This window comes from Schistocerca gregaria, chromosome 4, assembly GCF_023897955.1.
Source record: "Schistocerca gregaria isolate iqSchGreg1 chromosome 4, iqSchGreg1.2, whole genome shotgun sequence".
NCBI classification, from domain to species: Eukaryota; Metazoa; Arthropoda; class Insecta; order Orthoptera; family Acrididae; genus Schistocerca; species Schistocerca gregaria.
Window position 1 is genome coordinate 300,248,196 of NC_064923.1, and position 21,435 is coordinate 300,269,630.

Genomic DNA, 21,435 nt, shown 5'->3' on the forward strand with positions numbered 1-21,435 from the left:
CGGCCCGACAGTTGGCAGGTACTTCACGCTATTCTGTGAAGCATTCGATACGCGCTATTAATAGTAGAGTCGTTGACCGCGTCTATGTTAAGTTTTCGATTCGGATTGCGCCCTGGAATGTTTGTGCACATTTACGACAATTTTCGCTACACTGTGAGCTTTGAATCTGGCTAGCCGTTCACATTGTGAACTTTGCTGCCATCGTCCAGATGCACTTTGAATTAAAGATGAACACCGTAAGGAACCAGATGATGAGTGAATGTTATAAATGCATGGTACGATGCCCATGTGACCAATAAAAACATGTAATGTGATTGGTTACAACTATAAACATGTAGCTACAGCATTCTTATTTTAGACATACGAGCATATCTAGGATGTTCCGTGCGTTTGATCACCTATTAAGGTGTCCCATAATTCATAATTAAGTTTGTGAGAGAAACATCATGATCGAGTTAACTATCGCGTTAATACTGATGTTGGTTACGTAGATACTGTGCAAAAACTGCTCTCTACGACGACCACTGTTTTTATTTGCATAAATTGCGTTGATGGAGTTAGTTCTGACACATACATCCAAAAATATCTGGTGTATGATGAATCATTCCCGCTGCACCCATAACTCGGGCCGCCAAGTCTGTCTCCTATCTCGTAAACCACTCTACTCATGTAGCCTCCTATAAAAAGACTGAAGGAGTCAAATGCGTCGACCTCGGAAGTCAAACACTAGAACGACCTTGACCTGTCGACGTTTCCCGCAATACTGTCGCAAGATTTTCTCACACGAAAACCACAAAATGTGGTGACACCCAGTCTTGAATCCTCGACTCTTCACGAGTGCTCAACGGAACACTCTCTATAGGAAAATTATCTGTTTCAGATCGTGGGGAGGGGAAGAAGGATGTACGGTTCAATGAAATCACTACCGATGATACGTATAGAGACTTCGATGTCAAAGCTGTTACTAGGATTCACATAAATGTTTACATGAGAGTTTATTTGAACCCGAATGTAGGCTGCCGTGTGCGACGACTTCGTAAGACCTATCAGTATTAGCACGAAAGGGAAACCGAAAAAGACACACATTTGTGTAATACGTGAATGGACCTGTTCCGGACATATATTGCTATGTACCACATCGCTTATTCCGTCGCTGTTGCGCACCTAGATTACAATAAGTATTGCGAAACACCCTACATACGATCAGTGGCGGCTGCTGGAAGAGCACAAGAGCATGTAAACACCTTAACTTTCGACACCTTGCAGTCTCGTCGGTTATTTTTCTTTGAATGCTGTTAAACTTGACATAGATGATGCAATCTGAAAGATACGGCACTTAAATCTACCCCGCTACTGCTCCTGTAGATTCCTTGAAACTTAGCATCAGGGTCGCGAGCACACGTTCAGTTGTGTACTTTTTAAGAAGATTTTGCGCAAGCGCAACTCGCCTGACGTAATTACCTTACGGGCCAAATACATGTGGATTTCATAAACAAGGTGCACGGTTGACGATGCGCACAGCTTGAAGTTTACGAGTGTCACACGGTGGTAGCACACTGTAGCATACTTTTATCCCCGTTCACTCGGCATAAATCCTGCTAGACGGTAGCACACTCCTCAGATATGCTAATTCACTCACTACACACTACAGTGACATTAGATTGGACATCAGCGTATGTTAAAGTTGTACTGACAGTAAACCTATTTTGAGAGTTTCTAAGTTATAGTGTATTAAGTTACGAATTTTATCGTATAGAAATCGAATAGAGGCGCTGAGAATCATAAGAGCCTAAAGCACATCGACTGTGAGATTGTAGCATTTATTCATTCTTCTGTAAGTTGTTGATCTTATGGTGCTGTGGGCCCACATTTCATATACGAAAATTCACGAAAAGCTGTATCACTGGTTTCTCTGATAAACACTTAAATTTAGGATCGACAGCGGTGTGCTTTAGGCCCTTGTGGATCTGTGCGCCTCATTTGTATTCTCGTCAAGTGACAATATTGGAATACATTACTGCTAGCGCTGTGAGGAGTGGTTGGGAGTCGTGCTTGTGTAGCTCAGTCGGTTGAGCACCTGCCTGCGAAAGGGAAAGGTCCCGAGTTCGAGTCTCGGACCGGCACACAGCTTTCATCGGCCATGAAGTTTCATATCAGCGTACACTGCACTCCAGAGTGAAAATATCCTTCTGGGAACAGAAAAGTAAATCACCAGGAAAAGCTAGCCGCAAAGGAACTAGGGCCTCCGACAACAGATTGTTTGATTGGGAGAAAGACGAAATCAAATAATCGTTACTACAAGGTAACATTTAACGAGAAAGTGTGCAGTTAGCACTAGTTGTTTTGTGGATACAGCGTAAGAATATCTCTTTTTCAGCCCGGAAGGGCCGGCCGCGGTGGTCTAGCGGTTCTAGGCGCTCAGTCCGGAACCGCATGACTGCTACGGTCGCAGGTTCGACTCCTGCCTCGGGCATGGATGTGTGTGATATCCTTAGGTTAGTTAGGTTTAAGTAGTTCTACTTTCTAGGGTACTGATGACCACAAATGTTAAGTCCCATAGTGCTCAGAGCCATTTGAACCATCAGACCGGAAGAGAATTCGCAAACTAATACATCTGTTGGAGAGCTTGTATATTTGCCCGAAAAAAATGGAAAAGCGCGAGTACCCCCATTCACACAAAAAAACGAAATGGAGAGCTGCGAACGCTTACACGTTATTGCTCTAATTGTACTTAATTATATACAAAACAACAAAATTCCACAAACACAATTCTTTCTGTTATCAGATAGTTGTACATCTTACTTCTATTATTATTGCTGTTGGTATTGTTGTTGGCAGTGGCTGTAGTTGTGGAAACCCGTTGATAAGCGTAATGCAGCAAACGCTATTAGTTTCACACTATCAACTTTACCTGAATCTAAATATTTGTGAACACCTAGAATGTATACTCACGAGCCGCTGCTGCATACGATGCTCTGTATCCTAGCGTAGGTGAATCATAGATACTGTAGAAGCAAACACAGTTTTTACGCCATTAATGGGCATCGTAAATACTGTGTGAATGTAACTCCTAACAGAATCAACGATTTACGTTCTGGTGTAACACTTTGCGTTTAATCATCGCTTATGAATCTAGTGTTTCGAGGCTTTTTTTTTGGGGGGGGGGGGGGGTGGAGGGTGGAGCGTGTCTACTGTTTATGGACGCATACTTAGTTACGCTAATTGAAAAGAAATAGTTTTGTCGTTTCTTGGATATAATTTTCCGTTCATGTTCTTAGGTTATACTCCAGTTTACAACGTGTTAACAAACCACACTTGCGTACGATACATGTAATGCCTGAGATTCAAACTCCACGTGAGTACGAAGAGCGTAATTGCAAATGCAGAGAAAGTATTTTAATTGGAAGCAACTGGTGGGACATAGCCCAACAAGTTTACTATTACTTATAACTTACATTTGTGCCGACACATGCACCAATTATTTGTAAGTATGGGTTTGTTAGCTCTTTCTAGAGTTCATTGTTCATTGTTGGTGTCTCCCCATTACAATTTCCTGCCCATTTGTTTTGTGCGTTTCTAGGTGCTTCGTAATGGGTAACGCCGGAATTGCATTTTTGCAGCTATAAGCGAACTATGATGTCCTTCCGATAATTCATAAAAGCTATGGACCCATTCACAATAAGTTAATGGACTTTTGTTTCAGGTCTCGCAATCAAAAGCTTTCTCCAAATCTACGAATGAAATGTATGTAACCTCGTTCTTCCTCTGAATCTGCTAGGGTTAACTGCCGCTCAACAATTACCATTATTCATGTCAGCTTTAATACTTACAAGTATTGACGTCAATGAAGTGTCTCTCTCTTCCTTTCCTAGCGTTTATCATGTCGTTCAGGTCCCACGGTTCTCGTGGTATTCGGGAATTTATTTATTTTAACGTTGTGTTCGGATGGCCTTCCTGTCGCCACATGCAACGCATGCAAGGAATTCGTGTGTGCCATCTGTTTCTGGATACTGTTAGTTTTTGTTCTTTGTGTTAGAGCATTTTAATTCTTCAAAAAAAAAATGGTTCAGATAGCTCTGAGCACTATGGGACTTAACTGCTGAGGTCATCATTCCCCTATAACTTAAACCTACTTAAACCTAACTAACATCACACACATCCATGCCCGAAGCAGGATTCGAACCTGCGACCGCAGCGGTAGCGCGGTTCCATACTGTAGCGCTTAGAACCGCTCAGCCACCCTGGCCGGCTTTTTATTCTTGTTTTTCGTATTTCCTAAAGCAGTTAGGATCCAGTCCAGTATTTAACTAAACGAGAGTGGGAGACCGCCTAAGAATCACAGTGAGAGAATGGCCAGGGTAACTGGTCAATTCGCCGCATGGAACTGGTATCGGGTCTGCAGCATGGTCCCCCCCCCCCCCCCCTTACTCCTACCTTACCCCCCCTCACACACACACACACACACACACACACACACACACACACACACACACACACACACCCGGCTCTTCTACCGTCTCGCAAGCTCGTGTGATGCGCGTTAGGATATATGAGAAGGTCCTGACGCCAATGAAGTAGTATACAATAATTCAAGATTCCTGACACCAGCACCTCAAAGCGTTGCTGAACTCCAAGCCCCAGTGGAGAAACCTCCAGACAGAAAAGAATCCTGACGCGTCTGCTTTGTCCTCTTGAGGCGCCGTCCATTGGAGCAGAAGTGGTGGATGCTTCACCCGGGGTTAAGAGCGGCCTTGGCTCGGCTGAAATATTTTAATATCTGCGCAGGCGCCCCCTGCTGGTAGCCTGGTAGCTACTGCCCGGAGCAAGGACTGTGACTGGGTCTGAGGTTGGGGCAGTAACTAAGGAGCCTCCTTCTTTGATGTGGCCCGCCGCGCCGGTGGCGTCGCTACGCGCCAGTAATTACGGCGCCTGCAGAAGAGGTGGGCGGGGCCGTAACCAACGCTTATTAGCCCTTTGATGTCTCGTTACACTCTGCCGGAAACGCGACGGAAAACTCCCTAGACATCAGTATTTTAATTACAGACACAGATAAGCTTTAGGTGTTGTGCGCCTTTAGTTCACTTACCGCGTTATTTTACGCTGTGCTGAATCTTTCCGATGATAACTACTTGGTTTTTGTGTACTGAAAACATCCACCCCTTTTGATAGGTTAAGTGTAGGTTAATGTTCTTCAAAGTACAACGGCCCGAGAGGTGTTTTTTTTCTTTATTGTTATTTTCAAACCTGTACAACAGGCAGGCTGTCAGCAGCATTCTACGCTGCTCTTCAGCCATATAATAGATAATGAGAAAGCAACAGAAAGAATAAACATAAGTTAAATAGCGGTGAGTAATAAAACAGTAGACACATAAATACAAACACGGAGCCGTTCACACTCGACGATAATCCACACTACAAACTGTTGACACGACGCACAAACACTGAAGATGTCGATGGCACAGGTGTACGATGGAGAGTGTGACGGTGAACACTGAACACTAAACACGACAGCTCACACGAGACACTAATGGCGATGATCTACAGCGGGCGAATGTCCACGTAGCGTGTGCGAGTCTAGGGATGTGCCAAGAGGGGAAGAAGGGTGAGCAAAGATGCCAATGGCTGAGGAGATGGGAGGAGGAGTAGAGGGACAGAGGAGAGGAAGCTCGGGGGAGGAGTGGGAAGAAATGGAGGAGGGAGGGAAGTGGGGGAGAAGGAAGGGAGGGTGCCCAAAGGAACTAACACAGGAAGAGGGAGGGAGGATCAAAGTTGGTGGGAGGAGTAGATGGAGGGGAGGAGGGCATCATCAGGGAAGGGGAGCCGGCAGAAGCCACCTTGGGAGAGGGTAAGGAGGGTGGAGAGATGGAGAGCAGGTTGGACATGGGAATACAAGCGCGGCAGTGGGCAGGGGTGGGAGAGGATGGGGCAGACAAGCGGGTGAGGAGGTTCGAGTTTACGGGAGATGTAGAGGATCTGTATCCTTTCAAGGAAAAGGAGGAGGTGGGGGAACGGAATGAGGTCATACAGGATCTGCGTGGGGGAGGTGAGATGGATGTGATAGGGGTGGCGGAGGGCATGGCATTCAAGGATCTGAAGGGTAAAGGTAGGGGGGGGGGGCGAAGATCCAGGCAGGATGGGCGTAACAGAGGATAGGGCGGACGAGGGATTTATAGGTGTGGAGGATGGTGGATGGGTCCAGACACAACGTACAGCCGGAAAGGAGCTTGAGTAGTTGGAGTCAGGAGCATGCCTTGGCTTGAATTGTCCAGAGATGGGGGGTCCAGGAGAGGCGACGGTCGAGGTTGACGCCGAGGTACTTAAGGGTGGGGGTAAGGGTGATAGGATGGCCATAGAGGATTAGATAGAAATCAAGGAGGCGAAAGGAAGGGGTGGTTTCGTCCGAGAGGTGCAACATAACTTCAAGTACTTCTGCTTATTGGATAGGCCAGCTGTACCATCATTTGTGACTTTTACATGTGCAGAAGGCTTCTGACACCGTTACTCAAAAGTAGCTAGTGATATAAACGGGTGTCTATGGAGTATCGTCTTAGTTGTGTGACTGGGCTATAGATTTCCTGTCAGAAAGGTCGCAGTTCGAAGTAACTAACTGGGTTGTCTACTGAAACAGAAGTGACGTCCGGCGTTATCCGAAGAAGTATTAAAGGTCCTGATATGTATATAAACGACTTATAAGACAATCCGAGCCTCTCTGCTAGATTGTTTTGAGATGATGCAGTCTAGTTAAGTCATCAAAAGATCTAAATCAGTTACGAAATGATTTAGACATCTGTGTGGTGGAGGACATAAAAGGGCGGAGAAGCGATGGCAGAAAGGGAATTCCTGGCCAAGAAAAGTCTACTTATATCAAACAAAGGCCTCAATTTCACGAAGAAGTTTCTGAGAATGTACGTTTGGAGCACAGCATTGTATGCTAGTGAAACATGGATGTGAGAAAACCGAAATTGGACAGAATCGAAGTATTTGAAATGTGATGCTAGAGAAGAACTTTGACAATTAGGTGAACTGATAAAGTAAGGAAAGAGGAGGTTATCCACAGAATAAGTGAGGAAAGCAATGTGTGGAAAACACGGACTAGACGAAGTGACATGGCGACAGAAAATTTATTAAGACATCAGCGAATAACTTTCCTGGTACTACAGGTAGCTGTAGAGGATAAAAACTCAGGCAGACGGAGACTGGAACATATCCAGCAAATAATAGAGGACATAGGCTGCAAGTGCTGCACTGAGATGAAGAGGTTTGCACAGGAGAGGAATTTGTAATGGGCCGCATCATACTTGTTAGAAGACTGATGACTCAAAAAAGAGATGCAAAAAGTGACAGTTTGACCCTAAACAACAAAAGGTGCGAGGCCCTCCAAGTGTGCAGCAAAAAAGTCCTTTAAATTTAGGTAAACGATATATCACACAAATATAAAGGTTCTCGATTCGGCTAACTACCAAGGGATATTAGTTACAAAAATGTAAATTGTAACCATCACAAAGACAATGGTGTGGGTGAGGTGAACCAAAGACTGCATGTTATTCACAGCAACTTGCAAGATGCAAAAATTTACTAAAAGGGCTGCCCACTATACACATGTTTGTCCTATTCTGGATTATTGTTGCACAGTATGCAATCAGTGATGAAGGACATTGAAAAATTTCGATCTCGTTTTGTCTTATGGCGAAATGGGAGAGAGTCACGGATTTGTTACTCGAATTTCGGTGGCAATCATTGAAGCAAAGGCGCTTTTCTTTGCGGCGAGATCTTCTCATGAAATTTCCATCATCAATTTTCTCCTCTGAATACGAAAATATTCTGTTGACTTCCACCTACCATCCTAATAAAAGGGAGAATCAGAGCCCTAACGAAAAAAGTTTGGTGTTCATTTTTTTCCACATGCAATTCATTAATCAGAACGTGGATCTACAAACACCATGCAAAACACTTAAATGTGAGGGATTGAATACGCAGGTATAAATAGTCGAAACAGGTATTGAGACACATATATGGGGAAAGTAGAGCTTTTACACCAGATTATGCTGGTCTAGAGGCAGGGGGGATGATTGGGCGTGCTGGATGGGTGCGAAACGTACAGCTGGTTTTCAGAGTTGGATGTATGTAGTAGAATGAAGACTGTCGCAGAGAAAGTAATTACAGGAAGCTCTGCAGATATTGGAGAAACTAAACAGCACTCAATATTACACAGGAATGCTTTTAGAGAGGCCCTTTCTTGGGCGGTGTTTTTGTCTTAACGTGAAAAAAAGAGAGCGTCATGCAACTTCAGCGAAACGTTTTAGAGAAAAGCTCGGCTGGCGAGAGAAAGAATTGGAGCTGGACAATACATAACTTTTGCAGAACGCTGGAGGAACGATACTGATAGTACTGGATGTCGCTGTTATTCCTCACGTGAGACTTTGTCTCGGCTGTCGAAATGTATTAATGTAAGAGGTGTGAACAATCCTATAAAAAGAAAGGAACTTTATTAAGAAGTAATTTTATTATTGTAAGAGTTGTGAAGAATGTTATGAAAAGAAAGGAACTTAACCACGAAGTTATACTAAGACAGCGCGCAGACACCGTCGGGCGACCCCCGGGAAGCGGGGAACTACATATGACGTGGGATAATATAGACCAGCTGAGAAAGCGGCCGTGCGGTAGCTGCTGGCGAGAGCGACACCGACGTGGTAGCCAGGAGGCGCAAAGGTGATGGCACCCAGCCGATGCAGCACCAACCAGAGCGTTCTATAACGTTCTGGAAAAAAGGTCAATCCATGGGAAGACCGTCAGAAGAGTCGGAGGGAGGGCAACACTATGAGAGAAACTCGTTCATGAGACTTGAAACATTATGTAAGCGACCAGCACTCAAGACCAAAGCCGACATTACCAGGAAGTGTTCGCAGTTAGTAGCTATCGGGAGCAATACCACGTCCGAGCGTCGAAATTGCTGTAGAGTGACACTTTCATGTTGCTGAAATAAGATGTCGAGCAGGTTATATTCTTTCGAGGGAGGACAACTGAGTTTCCGATAAGTATCCAGCGACAGCTATTATCCTGAGTTTTCTGCCTTTTAAAAAACAGGAAACACTACAGAGTTTGTCTCTAGTAGCAAAGAGTAATAATTTATATTTTTAGTGTGTCAGCTGTCTCGCACTTGATCGTAGAATGAAGGCTTTCACGACTGGATGACATAGTTAAACCTTTCGGGATGTGTGGTCCAAGAAACTCTTTTGTTCCTGTTTCGTCAAGACTAATGGAGGAGCGCCTCTGAGGATATCCAGCGCAGGACGACGATCTAACGTCGCGAAAGGTTTACCAGCAACTACGTCTCGCACTTGTTTCCTATTGTGAATACGCTTATCTGATTGCGTAAGTTACAATGAGTAATGGTCCTTTGTGTCAGAATATAAGGAAGAACCAGCACTGACTCGCTCTTCTTTTCACTTGAGGGTAAGGAATTTGATCATTGTCGGAATGAGTTGCAGGCAGGGCGCTCGCCTCGAACAGGGAAAGGTAGAACTCTGGAACCGGATGTTGCTGGAAAAGAATAATATACATTGTGGTAGGATGTACTCATTGATTTGTAAAGACGTACAATCACTGCAAGATAGCTCTGCTAGTAAGGTCCAAATACTGGGAAATGAATTGTTCTTAAACTGAATCCTTAACTGTTTGTATCCTTATCCACTCCCAACGAATCACATCTTGACATCCTCGTTCCATAATCACTTGTATTATGCATCCCAGGAGACTTTCTCCCTCTCACTACATTAGAGGTGACTTAGTAGACCTCAGTCCACAAGACTTAGCAGACCTCAGCCCACAGTGTTATCAGGATCCATGTTTTGCTAAACAGGCCACGCCGAGATAATACCTGTGTTGAGATGGAAGAGCTTCGCTGTTACATACACACTGCTGTTCAGACTTCACTCAGTCCTTCACTCTGTGTCAGCCATAGCTACCAGACATCGGTGTTTACTACACTGTTCTTGTTTTGATGCCATCACCGCCTCAAATCGATAAGATCAAAATGGTTGACATAGAAGAGAGTGCTAGGTGCTATGTCTGACAACAGCATCAGAGTCAGAGGACTAATTACTGAAAAAAACCTAACAAGTAAGAAATGTGCAATGAATGTCATCTGAATGACAGACAACACCAGTAAGTACTAATCGTTCTCCACACAAATAAAATAACCCATATATCAACACATATCTGTTTCCAGAAATATGTTTAAAGGATTTTTCGTCTAATGTCTCACACAAAAATACGAGACATTTTATTTTTAAACACCATGATGTGCTTGTAAGTCAGTCGTTTCCTTCATCGAGAGAGGTAACGCAGTGGTAAGACATTGGACTCATATTCGAGAGGATGCCAGTTTGAGTCCCTCTCAGCGCATCAAGCACTGCGTTTTTCATGGTTTCCCAAAATCACTTAAACTAAATTATTTTTTACGTCTGCATCTCCACACACATACTCCGCAAGCCGCCGTATGTTGCGTAGCGCAGGGTACTTTTTACCACTGCTAGTAATTTTCTTTCCTGTTCGACTCGCAAAGAGAGCGACATTCTATATGCCTCCATGCGAGCACTAATTTCTCTATTCTTATCTTCAATGCCATTTCGTAATGGCCGACTTCTGAACTGCTGAAATGTCTTACTGTAATTGGACCTAGTGCGGATGCCAAACACTCGAGCAGTACTCAGGAATAGGTCGCATCCTACATGCGGTCTGCTTTATAATTGAATCACTCTTCTTAAAATTCTCCCAATGCACCGAAGCCGACCAGTCGCCATCCATACTACTATAGTTACATGCAGGTTCTATTTCATACCACTGTGCAACGTTATGCCCAGATATTTAACTGATGTGACTGTGACAAGTAGCATGTTACTAATTATGGGTTTGTTTTTCCTACTCATCTGGCTTAACTTAACATTTCCCTGTATTTCGAACAGGCTCCCACTTTCATCATACACTACTGACCATTAAAATTGCTACACCACGAAGATGAGATGCTACAGACGCGAAATTTAAACGACAGGAAGAAGGTGCCGTGATATGCAAATGATTAGCTTTCCAGAGCATTCACAGAAGGTTGGCGTCGGTGGCGATACGTACAAAGTGCTGACATGAGGAAACTTTCCAACCCATTTCTCATACACAGACAGAAGCTGACCGGCATTGTCTGGTGAAACGTTGTTGTGATGCCTCGTAAGGAGGATAAATGCGTACCATCACGCTCCCAACTCTGATAAAGGTCGGATTGTAGCCTGTCGCGATTACGGTTTATCGTATCGCGACACTGCTGCTCGCGTTGGTCGAGATCCAATGACTGTTAGCAGAATATGGAATCGGTGGGTTCATGAGGGTAATATGGAACGCCGTGCTGCATCCCAACGGCCTCGTATCACTAGCAGTCGAGATGATAGGCATCTTATCCGCATGGCTGTAATGCATCGTGCAGCCACGTCTCGATCCCTGAGTCAACAGATGGGGACGTTTGCAAGACAACAACCATCTGCACTAACAGCTCGAAGACGTTTGCAGCAGCATGGACTATCAGCTCGGAGACCATGGTTGCGGCTACCGTTGACGCTGCATCACAGACAGGAGCGCCTGCGATGGTGTACTCGACGACGAACCTGGGTGCACGAATGGCGAAAAGTCATTTTTTCGGATGAATCCAGGTCCTGTTTACAGAATCATGATGGCTGCATTCGTGTTTTGCGACATTGCGGTGAACGCACATTGGAAGCGTGTATTCGTCATCGCCATAGTGGCGTATCACCCGGCGTGACGGTATGGGGTGCCATTGGTCTCACGTCTCGGTCACCTCTTGTTCGCATTGACGGCACTTTGAACAGCGGAAATTACATTCCAGATGTGTTACGACCCGTGGCTCTACCCTTCATTTGATCCCTGCGAAACCCTACATTTCAGCAAGATAATGCACGACCGCATGATGCAGGTCCTGTACGGTCCTTCCTGGATACAGAAAATGTTAGACTGCTGCTTTGGCCAGCAGCTGGCTCGTCACAACACGCCAGTCACTACTTTTGATGAACTGTAGTATAGTGTTGAAGCTGCATGGGCAGCTGTACCTTTACACGCCATCCAAGCTCTGTTTGACTGAATGCCCAGGCGTATCAAGGCCGTTATTACGGCCAGAGGTGCTTGTTGTGGGTACTGATTTCTCAGGATCTATGCACCCAAATTGCGTGAAAATGTAATCACACGTCAGTTCTAGTATAATATGTTTGTCCAATGAATACCCATTTATCATCTGCATTTCTTCTTCGTGTAGCAATTTTAACGGCCAGTAGTGTACGACTAAAAATTTTGTCTCATTCATCTTATGTCATCCTTTAGTCACTCAACGTCGACACCACCTCGTGCTTCCGTAGCTCGTGGTCTAGTAGCTCGCGTTGCTGCCTCTGCATCATGCTGTCCCGGCTTCGATTCTCTATGGTTTGGGGTTTTTCTCTGCCTGGGGACTGGGTATTTGTGTTGTCCTTATACTTTTATCATCACATCCTCAAGATCTGTAACAGCGTCTATATTGGATTGTAAAAGAAATTGACTGTGTAAGAATAGAAACTTTTTACGGGTGCTGATGACCGCGGAGTTGAGCGCCCCACCAACCAAACATCATCATCAAACAACTCCCCGCGCACTACAGCGTCATCAGGAAGTAGCTGCCGATTTCTGCGCGCCATGTCTGTCAGATAAGTATTCTATATAATGAATGGGAGCGGTCCTACCACACTACCATGGGGTACTCCTTATGATACCCTGTCTCTAATGAGCGCTCGCCATCGAGTGCAATCTGTTGGGTCCTATTATTTAAGAAGTCTTCGAGCCATTGATATATATGGTAGTCTATGGGTATACTCGTACCTCTGTTAACAGTCTGCCCTGGGGCACCGTGTTAAGCACTTTCCGGAAATCAAGGAATGTGGAATTTGCCTGCTGCCCTTGCGTTGTTATGTACTGGATATTCAGCTGAGTAGTTGCTCTCTCTAACCAGCATCCCATATGAGCAAACCAAATGCAAATTTGCCTCTGGTTACTCGTACTCCAGGTAACTGGGCTACACACGGGTCTGTGTTAATGTCGTAGGGTCGAGCCGCGCACGTCTGCTTTATGCCCTGCAGCGAATTCACTGCAAATGTAACTTGTACTGTGGTGCCGCAGTCAAATACACATTGGCTAGAAATGTAAATTAATAATACACAGAAACACTGAATATAAGATAACTGAATTATTAATAAAAAGCATTCTATTCTGCAATTGATGTTGACGACATCAGAAAATTATGCTGAATGATGTCTATTCAAGAAGCAACCTCAAATAAAAGGATAGAGGTCTTACATTTTGCAGTAGAAGAAAACAGACGGAAACACAGCCTTATTAAAATGCAACAATTTCCGTTGAGAGCGTTATGAGAATGGTAGCAAAATACAAAGCTAAATAGTCATCCAAGAGTAGCGAAAACTAAGTCCATGTCTGTTATTACGATACATGAAATATTCACCAGCTCAAAATAATTCAGAGTCGAGCATAACGGTTTACCCATTTCCACACGAGATAACGAGTAGTATCTATCGTCATTTCCAGAAAGCTAACGGATGGTCATTCCTGCCAAAAATACAACGATCTTGCGATATTTAAATACAGAAATAGAAATAATTCAAAAGCCAAGATCGCTTAAATACTGTTTACTGGAAAACCGGTTTCAACACATTAAAGGTGCCATCATCGGATCTCAATGCAGCTTAACATTTATAAACCATTTGGATATAACGACTAGCTGATATAGGATCATTGTCACAAGAAATATGAGCTAGTCTGCCTCATGTATCGTTATATCCAAAAGGTATATAAATGTTAAGCTACATTCAGATCCGATGATGGTACCTTCAGTGTGTTGAAACCGGTGATCCAGTAAACAGTATTTAAGCGATCTTGACTTTTGAATTATTTTTACAACAGAGTGATCGCCCCACCAGGCACTTTGAGTTCACTGCAAAATACAGAAATGTTATAAGCATTCCGTAACAGATTATTTATAATAAATATAAATAAACATTCGTCCATGAATAAATAAGCCAGCATTATCCGGCAGTGCACTCACTTCAAATGATGTCAAAATAATGTTAAATATTGCTTAAACAATTATTCACGTCTGCTTGATAGAAGCGTCATTTGGCAATTTTCAGTAGTGGAGGCAGCTAACACATATGAATGACCACTTCCTAGATATCGATTGTAAGCTTACGTAAACAAAGTTATTGGCAAATTAACAATATATGCATTAAATAATTACACAAGGATGAATAGATATGAGGTATTCATGCTGCATTCAGTTGCAGTATTATTGTGGAGAATACAGTGTTCTGACAGACATCTGCATTAGGAAACAGGTATAAAAACATAATTAATGAATAAATAAAATAGATACAGATGTGTAGCATTCAGGGATGGTAGCTACAGTACAATGTTATCATCTGAGATATCGTTTGTTGAAATTACTGGAAGCGTTTAAGAGTTGTTAAACCTAAAGATCATTGTGAAAATACTCAGTCTACTATGAAACATTAGGCCAACGGCCTTACCACCGTGGTGACGCCGGTTCCCTTCAGATCACCGAAGTTAAGCACTCTTGGCTTGGGCTAGTACCTGGATGGGTGACCATCCGGTCTGCCGAGCGCTGTTGGCAAGTGGGTTGCACTCAGCCCTTGCACGGCAAACTGAGGAGCTATACGATTATGAAGTAGCGGCTCCGGTCTCGTAAACTGACATTCGGCCGAGAGAGCGGTGTGCTGACCATATGCCCCACATTATCCTCATCCAGTGACGCCTATGGGCTAAGGACGACACGGCGGCCGGTCGCTACTGTTGGGCCTCCATGGCCTCTTCGGCAGGTTTAGTAATTTTGTAGTTTTTCAGATACTGAAATTTTATTGTGTATCATTGGATGCGCCTCAATTTCTGAGATCTCCGATTTATTCAGTTTTTCTTTGTTGTGTAACTGGGATTTATTACAAAAATTCTAAGAGTGGCAAGTGGCCATGTTTCAGACAGGCTTGAAGTCTGCCACTTCTGGTACGTATCCTGCCCCCCCCCCCCCCCCCCCCCCCCCTCCAAGTGAGCGACCGCTGTCCAAAATAACTGTTGTAGGATGTGCCCATTTCTGGAGACATGCTCCTCGCCTTTGTACTTTCCCGGTCGCGGCGCTTTGGCAGAGCCGACCACGCCTCGCCCTGGCCTCTAACCCCTCTAGCGTTCAGCACTACAACCAAATTCATCTCCTACGAATTCTAGGCGGTCGAATAACTAGCCGACATACGCGTAAATTTACACCCTTCATACGAAGGTCTGCAGGATACTTTGCGAGAAAAGAGCGGCCCTAGTTTCGCACAACCGAAGCTTTCTTAATCCTTGCTAATTAGTGGACTCAAACTGTCCAGTATATTCGAACTGACAATTTGTTCAGGAATTCTGCTGCAAACCGATGTTAAGGATATCGGTCGGTAATTTTGCGGGTCTGTTCTTCTACCCTCTTTATATACAGAAATCACCAGGGTTTTTCCAGTCGCTTGAGGCTGGGTGAGAGATTCGCGATAAATGCAAGCTCAGTAAGCGGCCAATGCCGCGAGTACACCCTGTGAAACGTAACTGTGTTCTGTCCGGACCTGGCTATTTATATCCAACACTCTAAGTTTCTTCTCTACACTAGAAACTCATATTATTATGTCCTCCACAAAGTAGTCTGTTCGGCAATCAAATTACGGCACGTCTGTACGATGCACCTAAGTGATTATTTTTTAAATGGAAGATTTAAAATGTGAAATGTAAACTTTCCTTTTACTCTCTTCTATTGTCACAGCAGATCATCAACGAGTGACTGGGTAGAACCTTCGACCCACTTTATGTAGGGCCATAATTTTCTCGTGTTCTTTTGCTGATATATATTGAGGTTGTACGCTTTCGGTATCGATCATTTACCAGACATACAAACATCTTCTAAGTTTTTTTTATGGGATTCTAACTGTCTCTGTTCCCTCGCCATTTTTAGAATTACATAGTCGGCATATATTTCTCCAGAGCACGATTTACAATCCATTTCAACTTTCCCATCATTCCTATACGTTAATCCAATTGCAATTACATGATGTCCATTCATCGTCTAAACGGGTTGCTAACAACTGCTTCTCTACTCTTTCTACCAAACTATGCTCCTAGGCTCCTTGATGGATTTATTGACTTTAGAAACCGTCGCTGTTTAAGACATCTTAACAATAATCACTGTCTCCATATTGAGACCGTCCATAATGTCATGCCCGTTTGTAGTTACAAGGTCTAAGATATTTTCAGTGTGTGTAGCCTGCCTAAGTAAATGCTCAATGTTTTCAGAAAATGAGTTCAAAAGTCCTTCACCGTACCACCTGGAGTGGTTCAACAAATGTCCCAGATATTCAGTATGTTAAAGTCGCCGCCATAATGCATGATCTGGGTATTTCCGCGCTGCTAATCATACTTGCATTGTAACCGTCACTATGAAATCGGGTATCGGGTCAAAACATCCGTTAATTTACTAGAGTTCCCCTTGTCTTGTCACATGCTTCTGATAACCTCATAGTCAGACTCAAAATCGTCTTCGATAGACAATATTTTTGTAGGCAGTAATTAACACTCCCACACTTTCATTTTTTTCTTTGATTATTATTATTATTATTATTACCGTCGTTGTTATTGCAATCAGTTTATCAATGATTCGCATCATATTTCTTGAGAACAACAGTACCGTAAACTGGGGCAAAATGGATCAAAATTAGAAGCTCAGCATGCAGATTTTAAAAATATGATCCGCTTTACCTCACTACTGTCAGTAAATTGCATCACTTACAAATGTTCGTGTTTAAATCACTCTACCCAGTTAAGGTGAAAAGTGGATGATTGTAAGAGTTTTTAGAACAAATGATGGTAAATATTTAAACACAAATACCTTCAACATTAAAATTACAGTTGAAAATACAGTTAAAGGACCAATACTTTTAACTCAAAAACAACAACGTAATAATGTCATAATGTCACATACGACAATTCTGTTTACTGCACATTGTTCATGTTAATGTCTAAGACATTATACCGGCCCCTCCCCAAATCTGACTCCTTCACCTTACTAATAACGTTTGATATGGAAACTGTTGGAATGATGGCAATACCAGGATATGGAAAATGTGCTTCTTGCCCCATATTTCCTCAAAAAACTGATCAAATCAGTGTTTTTATTTGCCTCTATAATTTTTCCTACATTTTCGTACATCTGTCTTCCTTTGTCAGTATCGAAGAACGCGACGACATAGTATTCTTTGTTACAATGAATTTCAGAAGCTTTCCGGCAAGTCATTTCATTGTTCTTTACTTCTCTCATTACTCACCGCAAATAGGATTCAGTATACTGTCTTTTCTGCTCTGCTTCAAGCTTCTTTATGTATTTTCGGGACGTGAACCACTTTACCCCTGACATAGAAAAAAAGGCCACGTTTGATGCAATAATGAAAAGGGAAACTATGCTAAAAAGGTGAACTTCACGTACATTGCAGATACTGTATTGATGTGGTACAGTTAAGCTGAAAAATAGATGTAGCTTCTCACTTGCAGGCACTGCAATAATTTTCGTTGAAATAACAAAGCTTTAAAGGCAGCCTTTATAAGAATAGCTAATGTTTGTCACAATTTTTGTTTCTCGCGTTGCCTATCACACAGGTAAGAAAAGTACAGGTCACAACTTTCTAAAAACGTCTCTCTTGTCACCCAGATGGCAGTGATTCCGTACACCAACGTGTCTCTGATCCGCTTAAATTACTACCGCTCTTTTAGACTGCAGACGCGGAAGAATGATACACACAGTTTTACATCTTTGTTCGTGTAGTTTGGAATTTTTATCTTTCCAAACATGAAATTCTATAAAATGGTACCCTCTGTGTTGCTGCTTGAGCCAGTCAAACTGTTTAATCCGAATTTATAAACGACCAATTTGTAAAATAATATTGTTGTTGCTGTCATTGTGTAACTTTACTTGCTTAATCTGAAGTCCATTTCATGACTCTTACACACTCCTTTGTGTTAATCCTGGTAACTTTTGTGATTTATAATAAAATAATTTAAAATCATCTTTTTGATTTAAAACATCTAACCGTAAAATCACCAAAGTTACTTTGATTACTCCTGCCTAAATATTAGCCATTACATAGTGTTACGAATGGAATGCAGTAAACGGTCGGCGAAAGCCAATTTGTCATGACAGATTCTTCATTACATTTTTTGAACAGTTTGCAGTATTGTTCATGGACAGATACATCATACAACGTATGCTTTGATATGAAGCGAAGCATCTTTATCTTCAAATCTACTTGAATCTAGAAACCATTTTTCAAATCTTCACAATCGTGAATATCTCCCAAGAATACAAAAATATAGTCTCCCCACTCATTACTTCCTAAGCACTACGTATTTCACAGTTTACGGGGAAATCTTTGGATAGTTTTAGTGCAGTTGGAGAACAATATTACTGAAAAATCATGTTTTGCACCATACCTGTATTTGATATCAAAATATAGGATTAGTGTTAAAATTTCAAAAGCATCAGCGAAATTTGCTATTCTTCTAACCATAACTTCTCAAAAGTACTTAGAAGCTGTAAGTCACTGCCTCCTTAAATTAATGTTAACGCTATTAAGACTGATATTTTGTTGACATATAAAATTACTAGAATGAGATTTTCATTCTGCTGCGGAGTGTGTGCTGATATGAAACTTCCTGGCAGATTAAAACTGTATGCCGGACCGAGACTCGAACTCGGATCCCGTACTGGACATCTCAGTTTTTAGCAGTACTGTTTCATGTATGATACGATATCAAAAACATGGCTCTAAGCGCTATGGGACTTAACATCTGAGGTCAGCAGTCCTCTAGACTTAGAACTACCTAAACCTAACTAACCTACGGACCTCACTCACATCCATGCCCGAGGCAGAATTCGAACCTGCGACAGTAACAGAAGTAACTGAAGCTCCAGAACCGATCGGCCACAGCTGCCGTCAATACGATATCATTTTGATATTCTATGATGTAGTACATCAAACATTTAGTTATGCAAATGGCCACAAGTGGAAACATAAAAATGTCCGCTATGTTTGTTTTAATTTGTTAAATTCATATTAAACGACGCGCTTCGGGGTTTTGCGCTTCATCTCATTCTGTTTTACATTTGTATTCCCCGATACGAAATACGATACATTTTTATGTATATGATCTGATAACGAAATAGACAACGCGGAAAATCACAATATGGTTAAAGCAGAAGGAATTTAACAAATAAAAATATATATGTGAATCATTATAACGATATATATCTACAGTTCCGACGGAATCATCGGAAATCTAGTACCAAGTATAACATCATGTCAATCGGACTGATTATGGACTGTGTTTAACAGGGAAGAACTCTGATGTTGCTATGGAAAGAATGTAGATCGGATCTCTTCGAAGTTATTATATTGTCGCTGACCTTCAGTCTGAAGTCATTCAAGCACTAGTCTTAAGCTAATTAATACTGCTCTAAATCATATGAAGGAGGGGGATATCAGACTCGATATTCTTTCTTATTAATGCTGTTACTTAACAGTAGCATTTCACCGCTAGACAGATCATTAAAATTTTTTTGCTAATTCTGAAAGCCAAATGAAAAAAGGTTAAGATATAATGTGGCGTCAACGAGGGGATCATTAGAAACAAAGCACAAGCTAGTATCAGGGAAGATTGTGGGAGACATCCGACCGTGTCCTTTCCATGCAACCATCCCAGCATTCACCTAAAACTGTTTAAGGAAATAACAAGAAGAGTACATCCGGATGGCTGGGCTGGAATTTGAACTGCTACCCTCCAGAAATTGAATCTCGTGTCTCACCATTGCGCCATCTTCTTTAGTTGCGGATTCTGTGATCTGTGTATGTTGCAGATGCAATTTCTTGTTTCCACATATCTGTACACTGAGGTGACAAAAGCCATGGGATATCTCCTAATACAGGATCGGACCTCCTTTCCCCCGGCACAGCATAGTAACTCGATGTGGCGGGGACTCGACAAGACGTTGGAAGTCTCCTGCAAAAATAGAGACCGATACTGCCTCTGCAGACGCTCATAATAGCGCAAGGGTTGCCAGTGTTGGATTTTGAGCACGAACTGACCTCTCGATTATGTCCCATAAATGTTCGATGTGATTCAAGTTGGTCGACCTGGGTGGCCGCTCGAATTCCCTATGATATTCTTCAAACCAATCACGAACGACTGTGGCCGGGTGATGTGGCACACTCTGATAGATAAAAATACCGTCGTTTTTTGGGAACATGAAGTTCATGAATGATCTCCAAGTAGCCCAACATAACCATTGCCAGTCAGTGAGCCAGCCGTGGTGACCGAGCGGTTCTAGGCGCTTCAGTCTGGAGCCACGCGACCGCATCGGTCCCAGGTTCGAATCCTGTCTCGGGCATAGATGTGTGTGATGTCCTTAAGTTAGTTAGGTTAAAGTACACTCCTGGAAATGGAAAAAAGAACACATTGACACCGGTGTGTCAGACCCACCATACTTGCTCCGGACACTGCGAGAGGGCTGTACAAGCAATGATCACGCGCACGGCACATCGAACACACCAGGAACCGCGGTGTTGGCCGTCGAATGGCGCTAGCTGCGCAGCATTTGTGCACCGCCGCCGTCAGTGTCAGCCAGTTTGCCGTGGCATACGGAGCTCCATCGCAGTCTTTAACACTGGTAGCATGCCGCGACAGCGTGGACGTGAACCGTATGTGCAGTTGACGGACTTTGAGCGAGGGCGTATAGTGGGCATCCGGGAGGCCGGGTGGACGTACCGCCGAATTGCTCAACACGTGGGGCGTGAGGTCTCCACAGTACATCGATGTTGTCGCCAGTGGTCGGCGGAAGGTGCATGTGCCCGGTGACCTGGGACCGGACCGCAGCGACGCACGGATAAACGCCCAGACCGTAGGATCCTACGCAGTGCCGTAGGGGACCGCACCGCCACTTCCCAGCAAATTAGGGACACTGTTGCTCCTGGGCTATCGGCGAGGACCATTCGCAACCGTCTCCATGAAGCTGGGCTACGGTCCCGCACACCGTTAGGCCGTCTTCCGCTCACGCCCCAACATCGTGCAGCCCGCCTCCAGTGGTGTCGCGACAGGCGTGAATGGAGGGACGAATGGAGACGTGTCGTCTTCAGCGATGAGAGTCGCTTCTGCCTTGGTGCCAATGATGGTCGTATGCGTGTTTGGCGCCGTGCAGGTGAGCGCCACAATCAGGACTGCATACGACCGAGGCACACAGGGCCAACACCCGGCATCATG

At 43.5% G+C, this 21,435-nt stretch overlaps 1 protein-coding gene and 1 pseudogene across 1 annotated transcript in view; both read left to right on the plus strand.

Moving 5' to 3' along the window:
• LOC126365874 (carboxyl-terminal PDZ ligand of neuronal nitric oxide synthase protein) overlaps nt 1–21,435 on the plus strand; it is an 856,744-nt gene that overhangs the window by 483,326 nt on the left and 351,983 nt on the right. The gene's annotated exons all lie outside the window — the stretch shown is intronic.
• LOC126268454 (5S ribosomal RNA) lies at nt 14,611–14,728 on the plus strand (annotated as a pseudogene).